This window comes from Squalius cephalus, assembly GCF_949319135.1.
Source record: "Squalius cephalus genome assembly, contig: scaffold_69, whole genome shotgun sequence".
In the NCBI taxonomy this organism is placed as follows: Eukaryota; Metazoa; Chordata; class Actinopteri; order Cypriniformes; family Leuciscidae; genus Squalius; species Squalius cephalus.
In genome coordinates, this window is record NW_027645795.1 from 190,237 (window position 1) to 216,648 (window position 26,412).

General features: G+C 36.9%; 1 long non-coding RNA gene across 1 annotated transcript; it reads right to left on the minus strand.

Moving 5' to 3' along the window:
* Nucleotides 1–7,552: 7,552 nt before the first annotated feature.
* Nucleotides 7,553–24,660, minus strand: LOC307154239. Its single transcript, XR_013820322.1, has 4 exons — nucleotides 24,568–24,660; nucleotides 23,866–23,946; nucleotides 9,496–9,642; nucleotides 7,553–9,082 (listed from the first exon to the last, which is right to left on the minus strand). It is a non-coding gene; the product is annotated as an uncharacterized lncRNA (long non-coding RNA).
* Between the last annotated feature and the right edge of the window lie 1,752 nt (nucleotides 24,661–26,412).

Sequence of the window (26,412 nt, forward strand, 5' to 3'; positions counted from 1 at the left end):
GACTGCAGAGTTCTGCTACGGCTATTATTCAATTAACGAGACTGCAGAGTTCTGCTACGGCTATTATTCAATTAACAAGACTGCAGAGTTCTGCTACGGCTATTATTCAATTAACAAGACTGCAGAGTTCTGCTACGGCTATTATTCAATTAACAAGACTGCAGAGTTCTGCTACGGCTATTATTCAATTAACAAGACTGCAGAGTTCTGCTACGGCTATTATTCAATTAACAAGACTGCAGAGTTCTGCTACGGCTATTATTCAATTAACGAGACTGCAGAGTTCTGCTACGGCTATTATTCAATTAACGAGACTGCAGAGTTCTGCTACGGCTATTATTCAATTAACGAGACTGCAGAGTTCTGCTACGGCTATTATTCAATTAACGAGACTGCAGAGTTCTGCTACGGCTATTATTCAATTAACGAGACTGCAGAGTTCTGCTACGGCTATTATTCAATTAACAAGACTGCAGAGTTCTGCTACGGCTATTATTCAATTAACAAGACTGCAGAGTTCTGCTACGGCTATTATTCAATTAACAAGACTGCAGAGTTCTGCTACGGCTATTATTCAATTAACAAGACTGCAGAGTTCTGCTACGGCTATTATTCAATTAACGAGACTGCAGAGTTCTGCTACGGCTATTATTCAATTAACGAGACTGCAGAGTTCTGCTACGGCTATTATTCAATTAACGAGACTGCAGAGTTCTGCTACGGCTATTATTCAATTAACGAGACTGCAGAGTTCTGCTACGGCTATTATTCAATTAACAAGACTGCAGAGTTCTGCTACGGCTATTATTCAATTAACAAGACTGCAGAGTTCTGCTACGGCTATTATTCAATTAACAAGACTGCAGAGTTCTGCTACGGCTATTATTCAATTAACAAGACTGCAGAGTTCTGCTACGGCTATTATTCAATTAACGAGACTGCAGAGTTCTGCTACGGCTATTATTCAATTAACGAGACTGCAGAGTTCTGCTACGGCTATTATTCAATTAACGAGACTGCAGAGTTCTGCTACGGCTATTATTCAATTAACGAGACTGCAGAGTTCTGCTACGGCTATTATTCAATTAACGAGACTGCAGAGTTCTGCTACGGCTATCGCTTCTAAACGTTGCTGTTTATTTACTGAGAAACACCATTTTTCCAGTGGTTTGGTGTAATCTAACGGTAATCTACAGAGCCTTATCGACTGATACGACCATCAGTTTACATTGTTTCTCCTTCGACTGTGAGGACGGAGGATATGTTTTGGATATTAATTAAAGTAAAAACTAATTTAATTAATCAGTTGACGCCAGCATTACCCATGAACCTCAGCATCCGTTGCTGTGGAGACGGAGCCAGTCCGCTTTGCGATTGGGTGATTTCTGCAGTGATTTCTCATTGCGCTCAAACCACCGTCCAGGGGCCTCATGTATCAATCTTGCGTACGCACAAAAACTTTGCGTACGCCAGCTTTCACGCTCACGGTCGGATGTACTAACAGTGAAATTAACGCGAGAATGTGCGTTCCTCCACGCCAATTTCATGTCTGGCGTACGTACATTTCTCATTGTTTTTGTCCGTTGGCGACTCTTACAGGCAATGAAGTGAAGTTGCAAACATTACACAACGAATTGTTCTACAAGTCTATCGCACCACCACCTGTGGGAAACATTGCTATTAATTTGCAATTTATAAAATAAATGACATATATTGTCACACGAGCCTTATGAAAATATTCTATCAATTATGCAATTAAGTAAGAACATATAAAAGCATATTATGCAAAATGATACAACCCTTATTCTATGGCAGCTTTGGTTTTAATGTCCACCTTTATATCAGACCATTTCTTTTTAAGGTAATTTAGAGTAGACTGTGTACAGTTGAGACACCTTAAATAACTTGCTTAAATAACAAGTTGTGATTTTTGCTGTGCACGTGCGTATTAGTGTCCTCTTTGATCGTGGGAAATTTGAACAACGGACACATCTCCGATCCGAAGAAATCGGAAAAACTTTTTTTTTCTAAGATATGACGTTCACTTCACCATGCACTCTCCACAATGAATAGCTTATTATCCTTATGTGACTGTTAAACGTAACTGGTATCACCACAAACGTTATTCTGTGCCCTAAAAACGGGCATATTTCATGGTATTGTGTCATGCAAGGTAATTGCAAAATCTAGAGAAATGTGCGAGATGGCCAGCGGGGGATAGTTGAGACACACTGTACCAACTGTACCCCCGATAGAGTTCTATTAGGAAACACACTGTTTAGTTGTTCAGCCAGCAATCATGTAGCCAGCATAGGACGCAAATGAAAATACAATTTGATATGTGTGATATTTAAACTGTGTATTATAAATAAATATTGTTACATATCTTGTTCCTGCTTTATACATTTTAACCAGTGCTAATTTAAATAAAATGAATGAATATAAATGGATGAATAAACAAAAATGTTGCCCAGTTGTTATTTTCTTTTCTATTTGTCTTTATTTTTTATATTTACCATGAATGGTTAGTTACCTTCACGACATTAGAAATGGGTCTCTCAACTGTACCATGCACTGCCTCAAGTGTACCACATATGGGTACAGTTGAGAGACAAAGTTGAGACAAAAAGCACCTTATATTTAAAATAAAAACTACTTGTGGGTATTATTGATTGATAATATCTTAGTCTACAAGCTAATGTAATCATGTGGCGTGTCATGTGGAAATGCACTTCTTTTCAGTGTCTATTTTTGTGTGAAAAATCAAAACGCAAAAAGTGTCTCAACTGTACTCAGTCTACTCTACAGTGTGACTTTCAGATCCCACCGCATTGACGGCATCAGCCAAACTCTCCCACTCATATTTTTTCCTTTTGTTATTAATTCCGGAGGACAAAGTTCCAAATATTTATTTTTTTTTCCGTTTCTACCTCCGATAGTAGCACCTCCAATTCACTTTCTGTAAAGTTTCATTTCTTGCCATCATTTTCTTACTGTTTCTTTTGCCAAAGTGGACTCATTACCATATTTAAATTAGTTTAATTAAGGGAGGAGACTGGGAGGGGCGTTGTGCTCGTGCATGTGCGCTCAAATTTACGTTAATTGGGATGTACAAAGAGAACATGCGTGGGATCCTTCGTACGCAGAGATTCATACATCTGGATTTTTTTGTGCGTACGCACATTTACAGCTTTGTCCGTACGCAATGTTTTAGTATGAATTCAACGCAAGTCTTTGTACATGAGGCCCCAGGTAAGTAGGCTTAATGAACACGTTTTGCTTAAATGTCATAATTGATGCCTTTCTGTGTCATTAGACTCACATGGTTTACATGTTAGGGCAACGAATTAAAGCCCGACCAATGGTTTCCTCGTTATCAGCAAAAAAAATAAATAAAACTCTTGTGAAATTAGACTTGCTAAATGGTTAGCTAACTTCAACATAAGCTAACTCTCATTATCTAGACGATGTCATTTTCTCTTGAACGTCATTGTAATGTGTCACTGTCAGTAATAACAACATCACCTGGCCTAACGTTACTGCACATCAGGGGCGATTCCAGGATTTTATAAATGGGGGGGCACAGGGGGGACCAAGAACCAGTGAGGGGGGGCCCATGGGAAATCAGAAAATTCAACTGGAAAAACTTCTCCTAAAGTAGAACAGTCTTTTTTTTTTTTTCAATTAATGATTATGCAGTCTTTACTTACATACATCATTGTTTATTCTTTCAAGCAGATATATTTATTTGTATGAATTAAATATAATTAATCTTTATTAAAGCTATTATTAAAGAGCGGTGAATGCTTTTCTCTTTTTATTTTGTTGTTTGAACAATATTAAGTGTACAGAAGGCATTAGGTTTATTACGCACTGTCACTTTAAGACCGAGTGTGCAGATCCAATTGCACTGCTAATGCACATCCGATATTCTCACAACTGTACGTTCTGTAAAGACATAACCGACTGTGTTTACGTGAATACTCTCAAAAACGGACATGTTGTGTGTATTTGTCCATTCAGACGCGAAAGAGAGCTCAATTAGCTGTCTATGTGCAGGGCTGCACTCTTCGGGTCGCGTGTGTGTGTGTGTGTGCACAGAAAAACATACCGAATAAAGCTCTCTTTCGCGTCGTCACTCTTATTCAGATCTGTCCATATGTCTGCCCTTCTCTTTCTCCCAGACGTTTACATTTTTGAACGATTTGTGAGACATGCAGCATCAAGCGCATTCCAACTCGTGTGCCGCTGGGTAGATCAGCACGTTACAATTCAAATGTGCGCATCTACCACAAACGCAAATCAGTTCTGACTGGATCTCTTCCCCAATCGTCCCTCCCTAACATTTTCGTCTATTTTTTATTCGTTGACAAAAATGTCAATACATTTTCGTCATAGTTGTCGTTATTTAAAACTGTTTTTGATATAGCTATCGTCTCGTGTTCGTCTGTGAAAAAGTGTCGTTGACGAAAATAATGGCGAACATTTTTCGTCAACGAAATTAACAATATAATATACTGTAATTGAGTGTGCATACCATAAACAGTGACATGTCGAGGTGTCTCTCTCCTGACTCCTGTTTGAAAAACGCGGACCAGAGATTCTGCTTTGCGAATCGCAAATCAAGCAGTGATTGACAGCGCTCTGATCCAATGGCGTTGGGCATTGTCATGTTGACAGTAAATCTAGCCCAATGATGTTGGGGGGGCACCAGGGGGGGCCAATCATATTCCAGGGGGGGCCGGTGCCACCCCGTGCCCCCCCTCTAGACACGCCCCTGCTGCACATACATCTTTAATGACATCTTAAAATAACAATTGCTATTTGACTAGAAAAATACCAAAGAACCAAAGAAAAGAAAAGAAAAGTAACTTACTGTAAGACAATTAAAAACAAATAAGATTACAAATAAGAAGTGGAGTAAAATGTACAAGGCATACTTACTTGGAACCTTCATTGCATACGTGAGTTTGATTGCAGCATTGCTCCATGAGGTTTGTTGATTACAGTGAAAGATGACTGTGTGGTGGTATGAAATATTTGCTATTCATTTTAGATAGTTTTATTGGTGATACAGAATGCACATATCCTGAAACTGAGTCTGGAAATTGGTTCATTTTTCTCTCAATATTGTTTTTCAATATTTCTGTTCTTACAGAGGAAAAGATCTAATGGGATTCTGTGCAGGATACTCTGGTATTCAGGGAAGCTGGTATCCAATCTATGAAGGACCACCACCATTTGTGAAACAGAACAGCTTAATAAGAAATGATTGTAGCCACACACAGAAACATGAACAAAGTTAAAGTAAATTAATAAGGCAGACATTAATTGATAAAGCAGAAAAACAGAATATGTCATGAACGCATGAACTAATTTTTCCGCATTTGTCACTGAGAGCATATGGCGTAATTCAGATATATTTTTAAGATGGAAAAATGCGGTTTTACAGATGCTAGACACGTGACTTTCAGATGATTGGTATCAAAGCACACACACACAAACACACACACACACACACACACACACACACACACACCCAGGTTCCTAACCGACGGCGAAGCAAGGCGCTTCCATGTTGCTCGGGGAATTATCCCTGTAATGAGTGTACTGTACGTCGCTTTGGATAAAAGCATCTGCCAAATGCATAAATGTAAAATAATGTTTGCTGTGGGTCAGGGCGGCAAAAAAAATCTCTAGGCTGGTTCATAATCCACTTTTGTAATTATTGTACAATGTAAATTTACTTTGTTACACTTGAGTAGATTTTTGGAAAAGCGGTTCGTCACTCGGACTCGTAACAGGAAATGTAAGAACATCGAGAGCGCTGGATGAAGTGGTCGTGGACCTGCAGTCAATTAAAAGCAAACCTGCAAATGCATCCTATTATTTGCCAGTCATGAAGATTAGATCTCTTTATCTGTGTATGCCGTCTGTGAACGATTACCCAGGTACATACCATTTCAATTCATTTTTGTGGACATATAAGCCTAACTTAATTTATACAATAAAGAGGCTATATGCAACTTTTTCCCCAAAATAAACGTAACAATAGCCTTTTTATTTGACCATTTATGACCCAAACATCTCCTGATGAGCACACTGACACCTTGTCAGCTCACAGTGGGTGCACCTATAAGCCTGTATCCTATTTTTCCTATTTTCTGTCGGGTCGGATTTTTCGCGCGCTGTCTGCGGATGTGACGTCAAGCGCGTTCATGTTAAACGTTTCAGATCACTCTGCCACCACCGCTAGTCAGCAAACAAACTTAGTTTCTCAAACAATATATGTATTTGACTGTTCTTACCTCTGTAAACATTATGTTGACTTCTTTGCAGCGGATGACTTGTGAAGTGTGCACGTACGAGAGCGAGCAGAAAGGAAGAGCAGTTCCGTTTTTTGGCCACAGGTGTCAGTCGCGAGTTTAAATTTCAGAAAATCGCATGTAGCCTCTTTAAATAATCTACCATTGTTCACAGAGTATGAAATGAACACCCACGGTTATTTGTGGTTATTGTGCGCTGGCGACCTGAACGTCTTAGAGACAGTTAACCAGTTTACATGCGCCTGCTGTAATATAGGGTGTTGCTCATGGAAGGCTGCAAATCTCGGCTGCCACGTCATCAAACGTCGCTGAAGGCCATCTCAACAGTGTATGCCGTCTGGGAATGATTCTCCATTGGAAGGATCCTGGGAAGGCACCCTTCGTTTTGTGTCCTTCTTTCAGCCTGTGTTGAAGGATGCATTGGATGTCTTAAATGACCACAATCCTCTGCACACATTTAAATTCAGGAAAATAAACTGACGGAAAGGGTTTATTATGAAATGCAAGACAAAAATAATTCGGACATGAAAGTACAGATGTTTTGTTTTGCTGTAAATTATTCACTTAAAGGTATAGCGGAGGATCTTTCCGATTTTAGATAAGACCCACCCTCTCCACTTTTTGAATAAGTTTGATTGATTCACCAGAATGATTGACAATTAGAAGGACCAATAGTATACACTATCCACCCGGAAGTAAAAAAAATCCTCCGCTATACCTTTAAACTGTATAATAACGTAAGCCATTGGAAGGCCTCAGACAGCTGTCATTCACTGTATTGAGTTAATAGAAAGCTAGGTAATTTCAAGATTTGTGATACAAAGTGTTTTTCCAAAATTAAGAAACATTTATGACGTAGCCATGCGCACTTGGTCATGCTGAGGAGGACTGTAGTCTAGAAGCCTCTGAAGGTCTGGACTAAGAAGTGCACACCCTCAGTAGGAGGCAGCCCTCCGTTAGAGGAACACCCATAGGCTACATCTGATTACGTTTTAAAGAACAGACGGAAGAAGATCCATAATTCAGCAGCGGTTATGAGCGCAAGCACATGTGAAGAGATTTCACTCTTCTCTAGGGTGACCATCAAACAAACCAATGTTACCAACACTAAACATAACCTGAAACAGTTATATAATGTAATCTAACTTAATAAAAACATTTGTATTCTGCCTTTCAGCTGATAAAAATACTTTGTTCTTCAGTCCCTTCCAGAAAACACCATCACATCACAGTGTAACACGTCTTTATTTTCAACATTTAAATTCAACATCACTGAGCCCAAAGGCATCATGCAGATCACTATTACTGAAACAGTTCTGACAGTGAACAAATAAAATATAAAACAACATGAAATTAGATCATTGGCAGTCTTATATAAGAATATATTAAATGTGCATATATAAAGATGTGAATTAACCACAGCGGGCAACAAGTTGATCAATTCTGTTGAATGAAAATATTAATTTACCGAATTATCCATTTGTTTTCTGACAGGGAACGCCTGGAACGAATCGCCTGGAACGACAGCCGTCACAACCTTCTAGTGACCGTGTTTACTCCTTTCTTACTAGAAGTTAGGATTAATTAAATTATGTTAGGGTTAGTCAAAATTAAATTATATTGCTTTTAAATTATATTATAATTATATTGTGTTTTTATATTGCTCAACATAGTCACATAATTATTTCTTAATAAATATGATCACTGTATGAGATTTAATTTCTCAATGTAAAGCATTAAAAGTTCATTTATTATTTAATTGTTATTTATTATTATTTTGTTTAAAACTGCTTTTAAAAAATGTGTATTTTGAAAAGCGCTATGTAATTAAATATGACTCAACTTTATTCTTACAGTTTTATTTGATTTGCTTGAGTTTTGTATCTTTTCACTTTGGCAAAGTTGGCCTAACGCTAAAATATACGGTGTAATGATCCGAAATCTCATCATCACGGACGCGGACAGGAGAGACTTCAACGTTCTTGCTGAGAACCAGATCCAGGATGCCACCTGATTTATGTGTTGGATCCTCTACATGCTGTTCAAAGTCAATGTTATAGCTCCTATCAAGCAAAGATTTTCTCAGCGTATCGACATGGATATTAAAATCACCAGCCACAATGATACTGTTGTAGCGTCTGGAAGCCGTATCGGAAGCCGTATCGTAAGCCGTATCGTAATCCGTATCGGAAGCCGTATAGGAAGCCGGATTGGAAGCCGTATAGGAAGCCGGATTGTAAGCCGTATCGGAAGCCGGATTGGAAGCCGGATTGGAAGCCGTATAGGAAGCCGGATTGTAAGCCGTATCGGAAGCCATATCCAAGAGCGCTTCAAAGTCCTCAATGAATTCTTTGAACTCTGCACTGGTAGATCTCGGTGGGCGATACACACTTATGAACAGAACAGGTTCGTACCAGTCGTCATGTTTCAGACCTGTGGCTACATATTCAAAGGAGGGTCTACAGGGAATATAAATTCTTCGACCTCGCAACTCCTTTGAAAACTGAATGGCAACACCTCCCCCTGTTTGACCCATCCTGCACTTATGATAGAACTGGAAGTTTGGCGGTGAAGATTCCCTAAGGGCTTCTTCTGCAGTGTCATTATCTAACCATGTCTCAGTTGTGAGAAAGACCTTCAGGTTATTATCTGTTATGATCTCTTGTATCCTGAGTCTTTTTGGCTGGCCTCTTTTGATTGAACGAACATTGAGCAACCCCACCTTCACTGCAGGAGGACCCCACTGTAACATTGCCCTGTGAATAAAACAAGTAAATGTACCATTAGGATGATTTAGTCTAGATTCATTTAAAAAAGTGAGATTATTTGTTTGATCAATCTTTTTTACAAGATTTTAAAAATGAAAAATGTTTCCCCCTGTATTCAGAATCAGAATCATAATAAGCTTTATTGCCGAGTATGATTACACACACACAAGGAATTAGTGTTGGTGAGAGGAGCTTTCAGTGTAGATAAAGTACTGACATAAAGGCAATAAAATGGACTATCACACAATAGTCAAGTCAAGTCTATAAGTATACAAGTATATAATGTGCTACACACACCGATCGGGCACATCCACCTACGCAATCTTGATCATATTCTGAATTAAGAAATCATTATAATGCAGTCAAAAATAATTTACAGGGAACATAAATAAGTACTTTACCTGAGTATTCCAATTATTTGTCCCGTGACAGACACACTGAATGGATCGTTCTGAATGAACTCGAGATCAAGCCTTATTTAGGGTGATTCGGCACGGCAGGCTGAGTCTGACCAGGACTCGCGGATTGAGACGCGAGACAGACAGGCTCTGCACACAAGAGATCCCACTTCTTGTGAATAACAAAAAAACAGACGAAATTGACGAATGTCTTAATATTATCACAAATTAGAAATGGTCGGAAATTAGAAAAGGTGCAAGATAATGTTTAAATTAATAAATAGGAAGTGTATTTTCTTCAAGAGGACCAGTGGTTACGTTCACACTGTAAATTAAAAAGAGTGATAAGTGCATTTAAATGTGGGAGATAATTCGCAGAATTTTAGTCCTGCGAGTCATGAAATTGTGATGATTGACACAGTAACATTAGGGCTGGGTAAAAATATCGATTTCTCGATTTTAATCGATTCTCATTTTTACCAAACAATATCGATTCTTAAATCCCAAGAGTCGATTAGTCACCCTGTTTTCAGTGATGGATGAATGGAACATTGTTGCGCGCATCCCATCCAACACATCGCAATATTCTTTGTGCTTTGATACTATTGATATGAAACAAAGCCTCAGATTTCAAATTACGTCCATTTTCTTACGAAATTCAAAAACATAAATCCGTTTTGACGCTGTGGCGTGAGATCGCTCTGGCGCAGCTCTGCTTAAGAGAAGCAGCAACGCGGAAAGATAGAGCACAACTTATGGAAGTCCGTATCATGTCACATGGAGTCGCTCAATCAGTGTTTCAACCGTGGAAAGACGTCAGTAAACAATGTCATGTACCGCCACATTTACCTCCAGCAGTGACCATAAACTCAGCTAGAAAAATTAACTCTAGGAGCATTTTGTTAAATATATGCACCATATTACATATTCATTATCATTTTTAATGTTCTTCAATATTTAATGCATGTTTGAATAAATCTGGAAAGTTTATGACAGCCACCTTTTACGTTTTTATATTTCATAACTTTATTATTATAAAAATAAGTGTATTTTAAGTGTTTGTATACAAATTTTAATTTAATTTTTACCTTCAATATTACCTGTAGGCTACAACTGACTCCCATAGTTTACAATAATAGTTAAGAGATTTGTTTTCCTTGAGAATATTTGCAATGTATTGTACCAGATATCCAAAATAATCCATATTGAATCGAATCGAATCGAAATCGAATCGAATTGTGAAATTTGTGTCAATACCCAGCCCTAGTAACCATAGCAACATCAGAATGTGAACGTGATAACCAAAGAAACATTTTGGCGTCTAATAATGTTATGAGTTTTGTTACATTTAGCCTACACTTTAGTCATGAGTTTACATAGGCCTACACCTTGCAGAATCTCCAAAAGGATGATCATAAATAGTGTTTCTATTTATTACTGCCCTGAAAAAGCTTTTTCACATAACGGATGTTTAATAGCCTAGTCCACAAGACAAAATACAAGACAAATTACATAGGCTTGATTTTAATATTGTGTTTCATTACCTGAATGATCCACATTTTTTTTTTTAATGGTTGTTCATGAGGAAAAATCCTCCAGCTCCTGCACATTCTTTGCTTTTCCAGCATCTTCTGCATATTTCTCCTTACTAGCAGTGACTATGATTGTGAGATTAATCTTGTCACACTGAAGACAACTGATGGACTCATACACAACTATTACAAACCCTGCACACATTTAGTGATGCTCAAGAGGGAAGCAACCATTAGGAGCCAGGGGTGTACATTTTTGAACTGGATCATTGGTGTAAATTGCTCTTATTTTATTTTTAAAATCATTAATTAATTTAGTCCTGCCATTTAGAGGCTAAATAAGATATTAGCATGTAAAACAAAATAAGATAATCAAAATAAACAAAAATTTAAACATCACCATAATCTTGCTCAAACGTTTACCCCTGACTCTTAATGCATCGTGTTGCATTCCTGAGATGTACAATAGGTAAACTTATGACTGTAACTATACATTGGAATCATTTTGTAAGGTTTAAAATTTTAATTAAGAGCTCAGTGTTGAGACCTTTCTCCTGAATTTGATTGACAGGCGATCTGACCAGATAATGCAGATACCCGCCATTTTTGTCCGACAAGCAAACCAAACCGGTTAGTAGATTAAAGTCAATGGACTTGTGGAAATGCTGTGTATTGATTTCTTTTCTCAGTTCTGATGTTCATTCATGTTTAATTCGTGCTAAAACTAGAAGATATTATCAGTTCATGTGCTGCTTGAACTGAGGCCTATTAAAGCATCACAAAACGGTGTGTATTGTTTTAATTTCATAAAAATAAATAAATTTGAACGCTGAGACTTTATTTCATATACCAGAAGTAGCCTTGTCTTGTCTGTTGGCGCATTGTCAGTGTCCTCTGTGCTCCGCAATATATATTTCACTGTGTGAGAACATGTGGAGTGGAATGGCTTGTCGGACGAAGAGAGGCGGGTCTTTGTGAAAGGTCAGTTTAAAACCATTTACAACTTTGTGGACTCGGCCGGACTCGACTCGGACTCGGATGTTAAGGACTTGGACTCAAGTGCGACTCGGCCCTCTTTGGACTCGACTCAGACTCGACTCGGACTCGATTGTTAAGGACTTGGTCTCGACTCGGACTCGACAAAGGTGGACTCGGACCCAACACTATTTTAAACCATTCATGTGCGACAAGAGAAAAGTGTGACTCTGACACACACACACACAGACACACACACACACACACACAGAGAGAGAAAGACACGCCAGTATCGTGCACACAGACAGCACGTCAGAATACAGTTCTCTTTTGTGCTTGAACGAACAATAACACACAACTAGATTAAAAAGTTTGTCGAGACAAACTTTAAGTTGGCTTGAGAAAGTTTGGACCAGAAAGTTTGAAGATTAAAGTAGTTTAAAGTTTAATTTAGTTTAAAGTTTAAATTAGTTTAAAGTTTAAAGAAGTTTGAAGTTTAAAGTAGTTTAAAGTTTAAAGCAGTTTAAAGTTTCAAGTAGTTTAAAGTATTTTAAAGTTAAAAAGTTGCTAGGCGGTTGCTAGGGTGTTCTGGGTGGTTGCTAGGTTGTTGCTAGGTGGTTGCTAGTGTATTCTGGGTGGTTGCTAGGTGGTTGCTAGGGTGTTCTGGGTGGTTGCTAGGTTGTTGCTAGGTGATTGCTAGTGTATTCTGGGTGGTTGCTTGGGTGTTCTGGGTGGTTGCTAGGTGGTTGCTAGGTTGTTGCTAGGTGATTGCTAGTGTATTCTGGGTGGTTGCTTGGGTGTTCTGGGTGATTGCTAGGCGGTTGCTAGGTGGTTGCTAGTGTATTCTGGGTGGTTGCTAGGGTGTTCTGGGTGGTTGCTATTAGGGCTGTCACGATGTTAGATTTTTCACACCACGGTTATTGTGGCCAAAAGAATTCACGATATCGATATATCGCGATATCTATAGAATATAGAATAATTTTTTTTTTTCAAATGTACATTTTTACTTAGTTTTTCTTTTTTATCTAACAAACATAAGGATACTGATAAACACAAGGCACAAGCATTTTTACTTCTTGCGTACTCAATCTATGGCAAATTGTTGTGAAGGAAGACAAGCATGTGAAGTTTATCTGGTTTCAAACTGAAGCCAAACACTGTCTGAAGGTTTCCTGAAGAACTGAAAAGCTCTTAAACTTATTGTTGCACCAGCGCCAAGCAGATGTGAATAAAATAAAAATCAAGTGCAAATACAAATACAAAAATAAGATGAGTAAAGAAAACGGGGTTCTTAATTTTAATAATCACCCTTTATTAAATATATGAACACAGAAACCCTGTTAATGTCACGTTTCCCATTCCATGACTAGTAAAATAATAGGAGCGTCTCGCGTCCATGACAACTCCAGGTATCGCACACCCGACGCGCACTTTCTTTCTCAGTTTATGGCCAGCAATATCATTATTTTTAAGGACATTATGGAATTGAGATAATGTCTGTACTATGTTATGATTATACTGTACAATTAAATACAATAGTTGCTGAGTCTGTGATCTGAACACTTTACCTCAGAGCATCCGTTAACTGAATGCATTGAGAAAAATCACCTGAAAATCCGATAAACATCAGCAATTTTCATTCAAGCAGCTGATTTCTGTAAAATAATGTCAAATTAAATGTATATTGCAGCACAGGGTGAAATCGATGATTTGAGACAAATATAATGTAAATTTAATATAAAACGATGTAAATGGCGCTCTGTGTCGCGGCAGGATTTTGAACAAGGTCCTGAGCCGTTGTTGGGTGCCATGGCCGCCGGTGTGTGTAGGCTACACTCATACAGAATGTGTTTTAATTTTAAAGACGTGGCGCTGCGCTTCTCGTCCGGTGTGCGACCACCTTTAAGGTGCTGTTTTCTTTGAAGTCGAAGAACTCTGTTCTTAATACTAGCGAGCTGACTTTGTTCGGGTGTGGACAGAGTGTTTCACTATAGCTGCGTGCGCGGACGAGCACTGCGTCGTCTTCTTATTTGATAGGTGTCCGCGGGTGCAATACTGACATCTGAGAGGTCAACCAGGTACTGGCGCTGTAGTATTTACGTGTCATGTTATCATAAGAGTCATTTTAAACATTGTGGTTATCGCCAATACCGGTATATTGTCTCACTCTAAATTAACACGATGCCGAAATTTCACGCTTTGAATATCACGATTATCGTCAACACCGGTATATTGCGACACCCCTAGTTGCTATGCTGTTGCTAGGTGTTTGCTAGGGTATTCTGGTTGGTTGCTAGGGTGTTTTTGGTGGTTGCTAAGCGGTTGCTAGGGTGTTATGGGTGGTTGCTATGGTGTTGCTAGGCGATTGCTAAGGTATTCTGCGTGGTTGCTACTAGGGTATTCTGGTTGGTTGCTAGGGTGTTTTGGGTGGTTGCTAGGTGGTTGCTAGGGTGTTCTGGGTGGTTGCTATGGTGTTGCTAGGCGATTGCTAAGGTATTCTGCGTGGTTGCTACTAGGGTATTCTGGTTGGTTGCTAGGGTGTTTTGGGTGGTTGCTAGGTGGTTGCTAGGGTGTTCTGGGTGGTTGCTATGGTGTTGCTAGGCGATTGCTAAGGTATTCTGCGTGGTTGCTACTAGGGTATTCTGGTTGGTTGCTAGGGTGTTTTGGGTGGTTGCTAGGTGGTTGCTAGGGTGTTCTGGGTGGTTGCTATGGTGTTGCTAGGCGATTGCTAAGGTATTCTACGTGGTTGCTACTAGGATATTCTGGTTGGTTGCTAGGGTGTTTTGGGTGGTTGCTAGGCGGTTGCTAGGGTGTTCTGAGTGGTTGCTATGGTGTTACTAGGCGGTTGCTAAGGTATTCAGGGCGGTTGATATGGTGTTACTAGGTGGTTGGTAGTTGCCATAGATGGTTACTATGGAGTTTTTATAGAGTTCTTAGCATGATCTTGGCATGATTTAAAGGAGAACTCCGGTCAATTTTAACATTGAGCTCATTTTTTTGTACATTTGGAGTGCTGTCAATACAGAGAACAACGACAAAAATCGGTGTTGCCTACACCGAGTTATTCTATTTTTAAAATGTGCACCCTGTTGACTTCAATAGGGCAAGTAGTAAGCCTGCTTTTAGCCTCTTAACATCCTTTAAGTGTCATTACAAGTGCACAGAAAATGTGAGTGATTCTTTCCGAGTGAACACGGGTGGATTTGACTGCAGTAGATGTTAGAGATATTAATAAAAACGAAGTTAATTCAGCCAGCGCTCATGCCTTTGTTTACATCCTGTTTTCGGTGGAACGCCATAGTAATCGATTGTCGAGTTCACGCGCGTGATCATTGGTAACTAAACCTATGCGCGTGAACTCGACAATCGATTACTATGGCGTTCCACCGAAAACAGGATGTAAACAAAGGCATGAGCGCTGGCTGAATTAACTTCGTTTTTATTAATATCTCTAACATCTACTGCAGTCAGATCCACCCGTGTTCACTCGGAAAGAATCACTCACATTTTCTGTGCACTTGTAATGACACTTAAAGGATGTTAAGAGGCTAAAAGCAGGCTTACTACTTGCCCTATTGAAGTCAACAGGGTGCACATTTTAAAAATAGAATAACTCGGTGTAGGCAACACCGATTTTTGTCGTTGTTCTCTGTATTGACAGCACTCCAAATGTACAAAAAAATGAGCTCAATGTTAAAATTGACCGGAGTTCTCCTTTAACACTTAACCCTCTGAGGGCGACAAACACGCCGGCGCGTTTTGCTGGATTTTACAATAAACTTAAATTTGTCCGTCATTTATGGTCATACAGAAAAAAGAAATATAAAAAAAATAATCTGTGATATTTCTACTTTTGTATGTGTCCACTTACAATCAAATCAAAACATTGTGCTTTTGTAAAATAAAGAAAATAAACAGGGTGTGCGTTCTGCCTCTCCGTCGCTGTGAACTTTTTTTTCTTGAGCACGTCTATAAACTGAAACAAAACTCAGCGAATACTTGTCACACATTTATGAGCCATATACCTTTATAAACATTTAAGTGTGTACTTTTAAATGATCGGGTTCAAACTGAAAACAAATATTCTCTGTTTAACCCTCTGGTCGACTGGAATCGCTCTCTTTTAATACAGATTTCACAAGATGAGAATATTTGTTTTTTATATAAATTACTTCATTAAAAAGAAGAGAATTCAAGCTTCATGCCTGTGTGTCTGAATGCCTGTTTGACTGAGTATTCGCTGAGCTACAGTTCATTTTCGGACGCGTTTCAGAATGGACTACACGGACAGAGAGAAGGCAGAACTTGCTTCGTGTTTATTTTTCTTTATTTGGCAAAAAGCACAACACTTTGTTTTTATTGTGAGTATACACAAAAATAATACACATTTAACAGAATCGATTGATGTATGAAACTTGTTTTGTAAAATCAAAGTCAAAAGAGAATTTCGGGTCTCAATCAACTCATAAGGAAAAAAATCGAGCAGATCACGCCGGCGTGATCTCAGACCCCTGAGGGTTAAGTAATTTGTATAAAACCAACAAGATGTCCAGCTTCTCACACGCTTGCTAATTATTTTTAATTTGGCCACGCCCACTCGCGCAAAAGATATTCACATGCAAATCTCCACATGGAACGCGAACGCGCTCATTACCTCAACAACAAAACACTTCACTTCACTTTTCGTCGAGTTTGAAAGACGCGCCTGAGCTTACATTGGATTTACCTCAGAAGAAGAAGAACGCGATTTGAAGACAAGAAAGATGTAAGGTAAGAAATTCTTACACATTAGTTTGTTATTGTTGCATAAATTTCACATTGCAGTTGAACTGTTGCTAGATATATGGGGAATATTATAATATTTAGACCCGTGTTTACTGTTACTGTGTTTGTGGATATCTGCTCAAACGTAGATATGTATATGGTAACCATAATGTTTTATATTTGAGCGCGATCGCATTTGAAAAGCAAAGCACACCAAACAAAGGCTTCATGTTTTTACTATTATCTTATTTCATATCATCATAACGAATGGAAACATTTGAAGTAACATATGATAATCAATATATTTTTCTCTAGCTTAGTTGTTACTGAAATATTTTGGAAGATTTATACTGCTATAGGTTATTGTTATTATTATTTTATGCAGCACTGCGCATAGCCTATGCCTACAAGGCACAACAAACCTGGTGTTCATTATTTTATATATTGTTGGAAACATTTGTGTGTGTGTGTATTCTGTGAATTTTAAAAAGCAATTTTAACCAGAAAAATCAAAAATTTATTCCCAATAAATTTTAGAACTATATTCCCTATTTCTCTTGATATTTTATTATTTATTTACCTTTATTTTACCAGGAAATAATCCCATATCAGTATGTTCACTTTTTTTCCAGGGCCCAGATGCCACTGAGGACTTCAGTGAACATGAACATGGTAAAGTGAAAATCAAACTCCTTGGAAATGAAAGGTATGTACAATGATTTTAGGAATGTCACAAAGGTCTCTGTCTTTGGATCATTGTTTTCAATGAGTGCTTTTTTGTCATTTGTTGTGTCTATTTGGATTATGTTGTGTTGTAAATAAATCCAAACAATTTAAAAGCCATTCTTTTTTAAATCTCCTCATTTACAGTATTGTGCAAGGTTGCTCAGAATGACAGGGGCCTGATAAGCTCCTAATAGGGCCGTTAGGGAGTGTCTTTGTCTTTCTCAATTGTGAAAAGCTTACATATTAATGATGTGATCACGCCTCCCGTATAAAGCTTTCTACACAAAACACGTCGTAAAAATTTTAAATCAATATATTGTCTTATCTGAATGAGCAGTCAGGGTGATTTTCACATAGTTTTGGAGCAAATATTCTAGGCTACGTCATACAATTTTCAAAAGTCTTGTGAAGAAATAATCAGTATGGGTTTCATGAGCTTATTTCAGTGAGAATTTTTTTAGTATTTTCACAAACCACGCATAAATGTCATTATCCCAAAACTACAAACTTTTACACACATGCTGCTGATATATTATTGTAGCAGAGTTTGTGCTGAATACAGTGTAATCAGACTTTAGCCATGAAAATGTCACAAGTAACAGAAATAACCAGAAATGTCAGAGCATGTCAGAACACCTCCAGGCCCAGAAAACAGCTCAGACCTCAGAGGGTTAACTAATCGCTATTAGCATGTAGCTATTCACTGCTAGCATGTGTAGCACACGTTGGAAGTGCTGTTTGCTAGCATTAGTCAAAAGAGCCAAACCTCATCTCTATACGATGTTCTGATACAGAGATATAGGTCTTGCAAAACGGTTGCTATGGAGTTGCTTGGGAGCTGGGAGCTTTAAACTTAAGAAGTTTAAAGTAGTTTAAAGTAGTTTAAAGTAGTTTAAAGTAGTTTGAAGTTTATGATAGATAGATAGATAGATAGATAGATAGATAGATATAGACAGTTTATAAGTGTATGAGTGTAGAGTTTATAAGTTTAAATGAAGTAAATTTAGTAGTTTAAAGTTTAAATTAGTTTGAAGTAGATAGATAGATGAGTTTATTAGTTTAAATGAGTCTCAGTGGCTCATATAGGCCGTTTCTCAATATGCGTTCTTGTCTGTACTTGTGTTCTTGTGGACTTGTGAAACGTCATCAGTCGCTGCCCAAGTACTGTCCCAATACACAAGTTTGCATTTTGGCAAGAACGGTTAAAAATCCCGGAAGTGTTCTTGACTCGCCCATTTTACCGAGGATGCAACGGTTGGTAACTTGTGTGAACTTGACGGCAGAAATATCCCAGCATTCATTTCGGCATTAGAGGAAGGGGAGGCAGGTCAATACAAGTCGTTTTTCTACAATTTCGTACGCTATTTCATCACTAAATTCACTTCTGAGAACATTTGATGCGAGAAATCAACTGTGTAGATTTCAAATATTGCCATTTTTATTAAAATTTATGGCGAATCAAAAATGTGCTCAAACGTTTTTGGAAGTGAGAATCTCCATAAGAATAACGGCCAATAATAACGTCAATAATTCTCGTTATGTTTGGGTACTGCAGACGGCGTCTGTGCGGGGGTATTATTGCGCAATACCAGCAAGAACACAGCGTCTCAAACTGTCAGCAGCGTTCTGTGTGCTCGTCACCTTGTGAGTTCATTCTTCCAAGAACAACTAGCAAGAGCGTTCTCCCCAAGAACACAAGTCCGTTCTTTGCATTCTTGGTTTTGAGAAACACCCATAGTATATAGAACGGCAGTTTGATTTAGTCTTCAAGTTGTTTAGATTTAAATTTTTGTCGGTTGGTCAGTTTGAATCTGAAAACATTCCGCAATGTTAAATGAGGCGCGTGAGAGATCAGCTGGTCAGCTGGTCTTAAAGAGACAGCAGCCAATAAAGCTTTCTGTCAGTAAAGTTAATCACAGAACAAAGAGAACAGAGAACATTACTCACTGCTCTTGACTAAAGAACTGTGTAGCTTTAATAAGGATTAGTCTATATTACTTAATATTAAAATTACAAAATATTAAATTTGATAACTTTATTCAATGTAGGTATATGTCCAAGGTTTACCTAATTAGACAGTAAGGGCACAGGTAAATATGCCTCTTTTTTTTCTACTATTGTATTATTGAGACAAGTTACAAGTTTTGTAATACAAAGATGTCAATATTTAATTTTGTAAAAAATATATTATTTTAATTTGAAAACCCAGTGCATTTAGTTGTTGTAGCTAGTTTGAGTCAATAAACACACATTTCAGCATTATCACTAATCTGTGTGTGCATTTCACCTGAGAACCAAGCAAGTTGACTCATGAAACCATTTGTTTATTATATCGCATATCGCAAAATTGACGTCAATAATCACGACATGAGATTTTTCCTAAATCGTGCAGCCTTTTCAGAAAAAATAAAAATAAAATTGTATCATTGTCATTCAGCTTTTGACCAATAGTGATTGGCATGTCAAATCCCACACCTGGTGGGCCTTAGTATGCTTTATTACGGTGACGCATTGCTGCCACATACATATTATTTTTTCCCCTCAATTATGTCGTAATAACGAGATCTCATGTCGTTAAAACGACAATTTTTTTTTCGTAATAACGAGATCTTATGTCGTTAAAACGACATATTTTTTGCCCTTATAAGGACATGTAGTCATGTACAAAATATGCCTTTATCCACATAAAATTGACAGCCTATCGCGCCTTTATAACACGTTCAAAAAGCTTAAGCATATAGTAGCAGCCCCCAATCATGCAAATTAATCAATGAGGCCCTTTTTGAAAATATATTTTAAATATGCCTATAAGTTTTTTTATATATATTATATATAAGATTTACTTTTGTTAATAGGCTATATCTTCATTCATTACCTAGAGATATAATTAACCAAAAAGTAGTCAAAACACATCTAACAGAAAATTTTACAACATTGTGTTCTTATTTATCTTTATAACAGAAGATACATACAATACAAAAATCTTCAAGATACAGCCAATCTTCACATGTATAACGGATTGTCACCTTATAAACATTCCTTTGTGTGGTGGAATAAGCAATGCTATATAGAAATATATGGTTAGTATCTTAATTTAAATGTTATTTTATTATTTTATTAGTTCATTAATTATGCTAGCTCAACTAATTAAATGTGAAGAGCTGGATACTAATTACTAATGAAATAATGTCAAATATTAAATGTAGGCTATTGATTAGAGTTGCCATAGACTAAAGGATTTTTCTAGACTAGTAGTCATTCATTTAAGCAATTAAGACTAATCGCAGGTTTATATTCAAGCCTATATTCCGCGCTTAAGTACATATGCATAAAACTTGCCGCAAAGCGCCGGCAAAAGTAGGCTAATGATATAATGTATCTGAAAAAAATAACGAAGCATTTTAATTGTTTATTAATGAACTAGTCTTTTCTAAATCAGTGTAGGCTGCCTCCGGCATACATATCTCCATACATCTCCGCTGTAATGTAGGTGCGCCTTTCATACGGACAGGATTACATAACCAGATGGTACCGTACGTATTTGCATTCGATTGGATTTGTTTTCGTTGGTGGACATTTTTTTTAATATAAACTTTATAGTTATATTTCTCATGTCTGTGAGGCTTGTCTTTACACTGTTTGTCAGTTCATTTTTGAGACTCGCTCCAATTCACGAGATCATGAAAGCGCGCCCTGTTCGTCTTTTATTTTACACAAGCACAACGTTTTCTTGTTATTATGAGTTTACACAAATAAAAGTAGTTGCGACTGATGTATTATTCTCTTCTGTATGACCAGAAATGATGGAGTATTTTAAGTTGTTTCCACTGTTGATAGGAGAATGCGAGTGATGGCACCGGCGCCTCCATGCGTGTCATGCAGTGCGCGCTCCACACTCCGCACAAACACTCGGATATGCGCTTTATAATAGCGAACATTTATCTAGGTTAACGTTAGAGCGAGCGGCCATGCCAGACGGATAATCCTCTTCATGTTTAACAAATCAAATTCTGTTGCATTTTCTTGCGCCAGTTTGAATAGGGCGGCTGAAACACTTAGCCTACACAGATAAACGCCCAACGCTGGTGCTTTTCTTTAAACAAATTCGTTTAGTCTTTAAAATAAATATTGTTTGTGGGCTAATTAATGACAATAATTTGTTTATTTTATTGGCTACTTTCATTCTTGTTTTGCATTGTATATTTGCATTGAATGCATTGAATATTTGCTGTGCACCGCAATGCCATCCTCCCATAGAAAGACACGTTGAGAGCCACCTATTTTCTTTATAATAAAGGGTTTCTATGGAAGGAAAACGCTTAATATATAATTAAATGCATTGCATTCATATTCTTTATCACTGAAGCATTTTCTTTATTATAATGGTGTATTATTCCATTAAAAAAGGACTGTTTATAAGGTGACAATCTGTTATACATCTTGAAGATTTTTTTATTATATTGTATCTTCTGTTATAAAGACGAAGATTGACATTTCGTTAATTAAACAAAATAAGAACAATGTTGTAAAAAATAAACAACTTAGTCTATGTTCTGTTAGATGTGTTTTGACTGCTTTTTGTTTAATTAGCCTATATCTCTAGGTAGCTAATGAAGATATAGCCTATCTTATTATGCCTATATAATATATCATATTAAGACTTATATATAAAATATAAAAAAGCCTATTTAAAATATATTTTCAAAAAGGGCCTCATTGATTATTTTGCCTGATTGGGGGCTGCTATATTTGCTTAAGCTTTTTGAACGTGTTATAAAGGCGCGATAGGCTGTCAATTTTATGTGGATAAAGGCATATTTTGTACATGACTACACATGTCCTTATAAGGCCAAGAAATATGTCGTTTTAACGACATAAGATCTCGTTATTACGACATAATTGGGGGAAAAAAATAATAGGTATGTGGCAGCAATGCGTCACCGTACTTTATAACTACCTGAATTAATCATGAATTACAGTAGAAATACATGTTAAAAAAACATTTATTAACACACTAAGCAACCATTACTATATGTCTAAAAAAAAATAAGATGTTTGAATGTACATTTAAATAGTTTACTTTTACTTTCTAAGTGATCTTATGGACCACTGGCAACTCCTAAATAACTGGTTTGTAAATAATGCAATGCTTCATTTAGAAATGATAAATGGATCATAAATCAAGTATGAAAATACAATTATTAAACACATTATAGATATGCTTATAAATCAAGAATAAAGCATTTATTGCTGTATTTATAAACTGCTTATTAATGTTTATTGATGCTTTATAATGATTAATTAACTGTTAACGAATGCTTAGCTAATGATTAATAGCATGCAGTTATTATAAAGTGTTTCATTTCCATTACTATATATATTATTTCCATATTTATACAGGCATGGGTATTGACACAGATTTTACAATTCGGTTCAATTTCGATTCACAAGCTTGCAATTCGATTCGACTCGATTCAATATGGATTATTTTGGATATCAGGTTCAATACATTGCAAATTTTCTCAAGGAAAACAAATCTCTTCACTATTATTGTAAACTATGGGAGTCAGTTGTAGCTTATAGGCTTCTTTACCCTACTATATTATTGAAGGTAAAAATTAATTGATTTGCATATAAACACTTAAAATACACTTTTATTTCTTTTTATAATAATAAAGTTATATGAAATTATATAAATATTTAATTGGTGGCTGTCATAAAAAAACTTGCCAGATTTATTCAAACATGCATTAAATACTGAAGAACATTAAAAATTGATATAATGCTAATGAATATGTAATATGGTGCATATATTTAGCAGAATGCTCCTCTCTAGAGTTAATATTTCCCGCTGACTGACGAGTTTATGGTCACTGGATATGTTTTTTCTGAGGTAAATGTGACGTTACATGACATTGTTTACTGATGTCTTTCCACGGTTCAAACACTGATTGAGCGACTCCATGTCACATGATACGGACTGCGATAAGTTGTGCTCTATCTTTTAACACACTTTCAGATGCTCATTCATGTTTATCTCGCGCTGTAACTGGTGTTATTAAGGCGGAAGAGAAGGTCATGTGCTTCTCTAGAGCTGAGCCAGAGCGATCTCACGCCACAGCGACAAACCGGTAAATGTTTTTGAATTTCGTAAGAAAATGGACGTAATTTGAAATTTGAGACTTTGTTTCATATCAATAGTAACAAAGCACAAAGATTACTGCGATTTATTGGATAGGATGCGCTGTGGGTGACTAATCGATTCTTGGGATTTCAGAATCGATATCGTTTCGTAAAAATGAGAATCGATTAAAATCGAGAAATCTACATTTTTTTACCCAGCCCTAATTTATACAATATATTGTTCTTACTGTACCTGTTTAATCTGTAGTCTGTGCTGTGATGCAGCTCGATCTCAGTTCGCTGCTCTTCCGATCCGGTTCTGACTGGTCTGAAACTGCAGCATATAGATATATATAATCCAATATATATAGATGATTCAATGACAACACCTAGTTTCTAAATAATGGTAAATAATGCAATACTTAATTTATAAATGATAAAGTGATCATTAATAAAGTATGAAAATACAATTATTAAACATCATAGATATGCTTAATAATCAAGAACAAAGCATTTATAACTGTATTTATAAACTGCTTATTAATGTCTATTAATGCTTTATAAATTACGAATTAATTGTTTACTAATGCTTAACTAATGATTAATAGTGTGCAGTTATAAGCCAGTGTTACCAAAACATTAAATAATTTATCAGATTAATTACTCGGGCTTCTTCCTTTAAATATCACAATCCAGACACTTTAATTGGAGAGTATAGATTTTCTGTGGCCATCAAAACTACATGTGTTAGTCATAATCGACCTTCTCACTAAAGCTGATCGTCTGTGAACCAACGCCTGGCCTTCAGAAGAGCGCAAGTGTGGAACATTTACATGTTTACTTTACATCTGTTTATTTCAGATTGAAAAGAGTCTGTAAATTAATCTAAACTAAAAGCAGAATCCCTAGAGCTCGATATCATTATAATCCTGAAGATTAATTCCCGAAGACTTACCGTGATGTGATGTTTGTGCCTATGTAAAATATGTTTTGGCTCCGTCACCCTGTTTGAGTTTGCATTCTGTGTCTACGCTTTCTCTTCCTGTCTAGTGATGTCCGGTTCGTGAACGAATCGTTCTTTTGAACCGGTTCTTTTTAGTGAACCGGTCGAACCAGTACACTAAATCGGACTGAATCGTTCGAAACAGTTCGGGTCTTGCGTCAGCACTGATCCACAACAAGTTACTAAAGTTACTCACTTTCGGACATGCCTGAGTCCTGACAGTCCCTTCGACTCAAAATAAACCAATATCCCGGAGTAGGCATGTTACTCCAGTAAATCCAACAGTTCACTGAACTGAGACATGTTGTGCTGAGAGAAGTGATGAGCACGAGCAGTTGATACTGAGCACACGCGCACTACCGAACACACAGGTACAGCGGTTCTCGGATCACCAGCACAGAACCGAGAACTGTTTATTTCGGACGCGTTCGATACGGAGAACCGACGAGCTGATGAGCTGAGCATGCGTGCAATTCTTTCAGAGGGACGAAGTGTAACAAAATAAAACATGTTAGAAACATGTTTATCACATGGGCTACTGCCTACTGCCTTTTCACTGTATTATTTTAAAGATTGGAAACAATGAATGGATTGCAAAACTAAACATTTATTATTATAATAAAACATTATTTTCTGGAACAGATCGTTTAATTTCTAAGTAAGTTGATATACATTTTTGACGTAAACTCTTGCCTAGGTTTTAAAGGGTGCAAAGTAAATGTTTATAATGTGTTAATCAAAACATAACATATTAAACATACTGGAGATATACATCGAGTTTTTAGTTTTGTCGACTGAATAAGGATCCCAGCAAGCAATTTTGCGTCTAATAGCCGTCAAAACACAGCCCAGACGTCTAGGCTAAAACGAGGCTGATTTTGGGCTGTCAGTGAAAATCTAATAGACGTCTAAACATAGCCCAAGAATAGACAATTAGACAGCTATCGAATGACTATATTTATACGTCTAATAGACGTCTAACCATAGCCCAAAAATAGACCAGTCATCAATTAGACAGCTATTAAACGACTACATATATACATCTAATAGACAGGCAATATGGGTCTAGGCTAAAACAAGGCTGATTTTGGGCTGTCAGTGAAAATCTAATAGACGTCTAACCATAGCCCAAGAATAGACTAGTCATCAATTACACTACATATACATGTAATAGACAACAAAATGAGGCATAAGGATTCTTTTCACTCAAATATAACAGGTTCTCATAAATGAAAATCCATCCAAACTAATTGATTATAAAGGGATTTATTTAGAACAATTATATTAACAACTTAGACAACATTCAAACATAAAAATGAACAAATAAAATATTGGAAAATATGTAGAACAACTTAAGATACTAACATTTTTAAGAATTAATTGTTAGCTTTATATCCATAAGCACCACCCCCTGCTCTCCCTGGTGCTTGTTTAAAATGACCAGAAATTGCATTTTTTATTTCCCATTCAGTCGCCGAAGGAAAGTTGGCCATCACTGCGTCTGCCAAATGAGAAAAAGAAAAAAAATATTGCTCAAGAAAAGCATTGATGACAATCATTTTGAACTAATTACAGTCATTCACTTTTGCTAGGATGCACACTAGAGCTGGCCAATATAGAGTTAACGGAATATAGATTGAGACTATATAATTTATATCAATATAGACAATAATTTATATCAATATTATTAATAAATTAATAACAATAATTGAACATTTTTGCCTGCATAATGGTGATGCACTAATTATATATATATATACATACATACACACACATACACACACATACATACATACA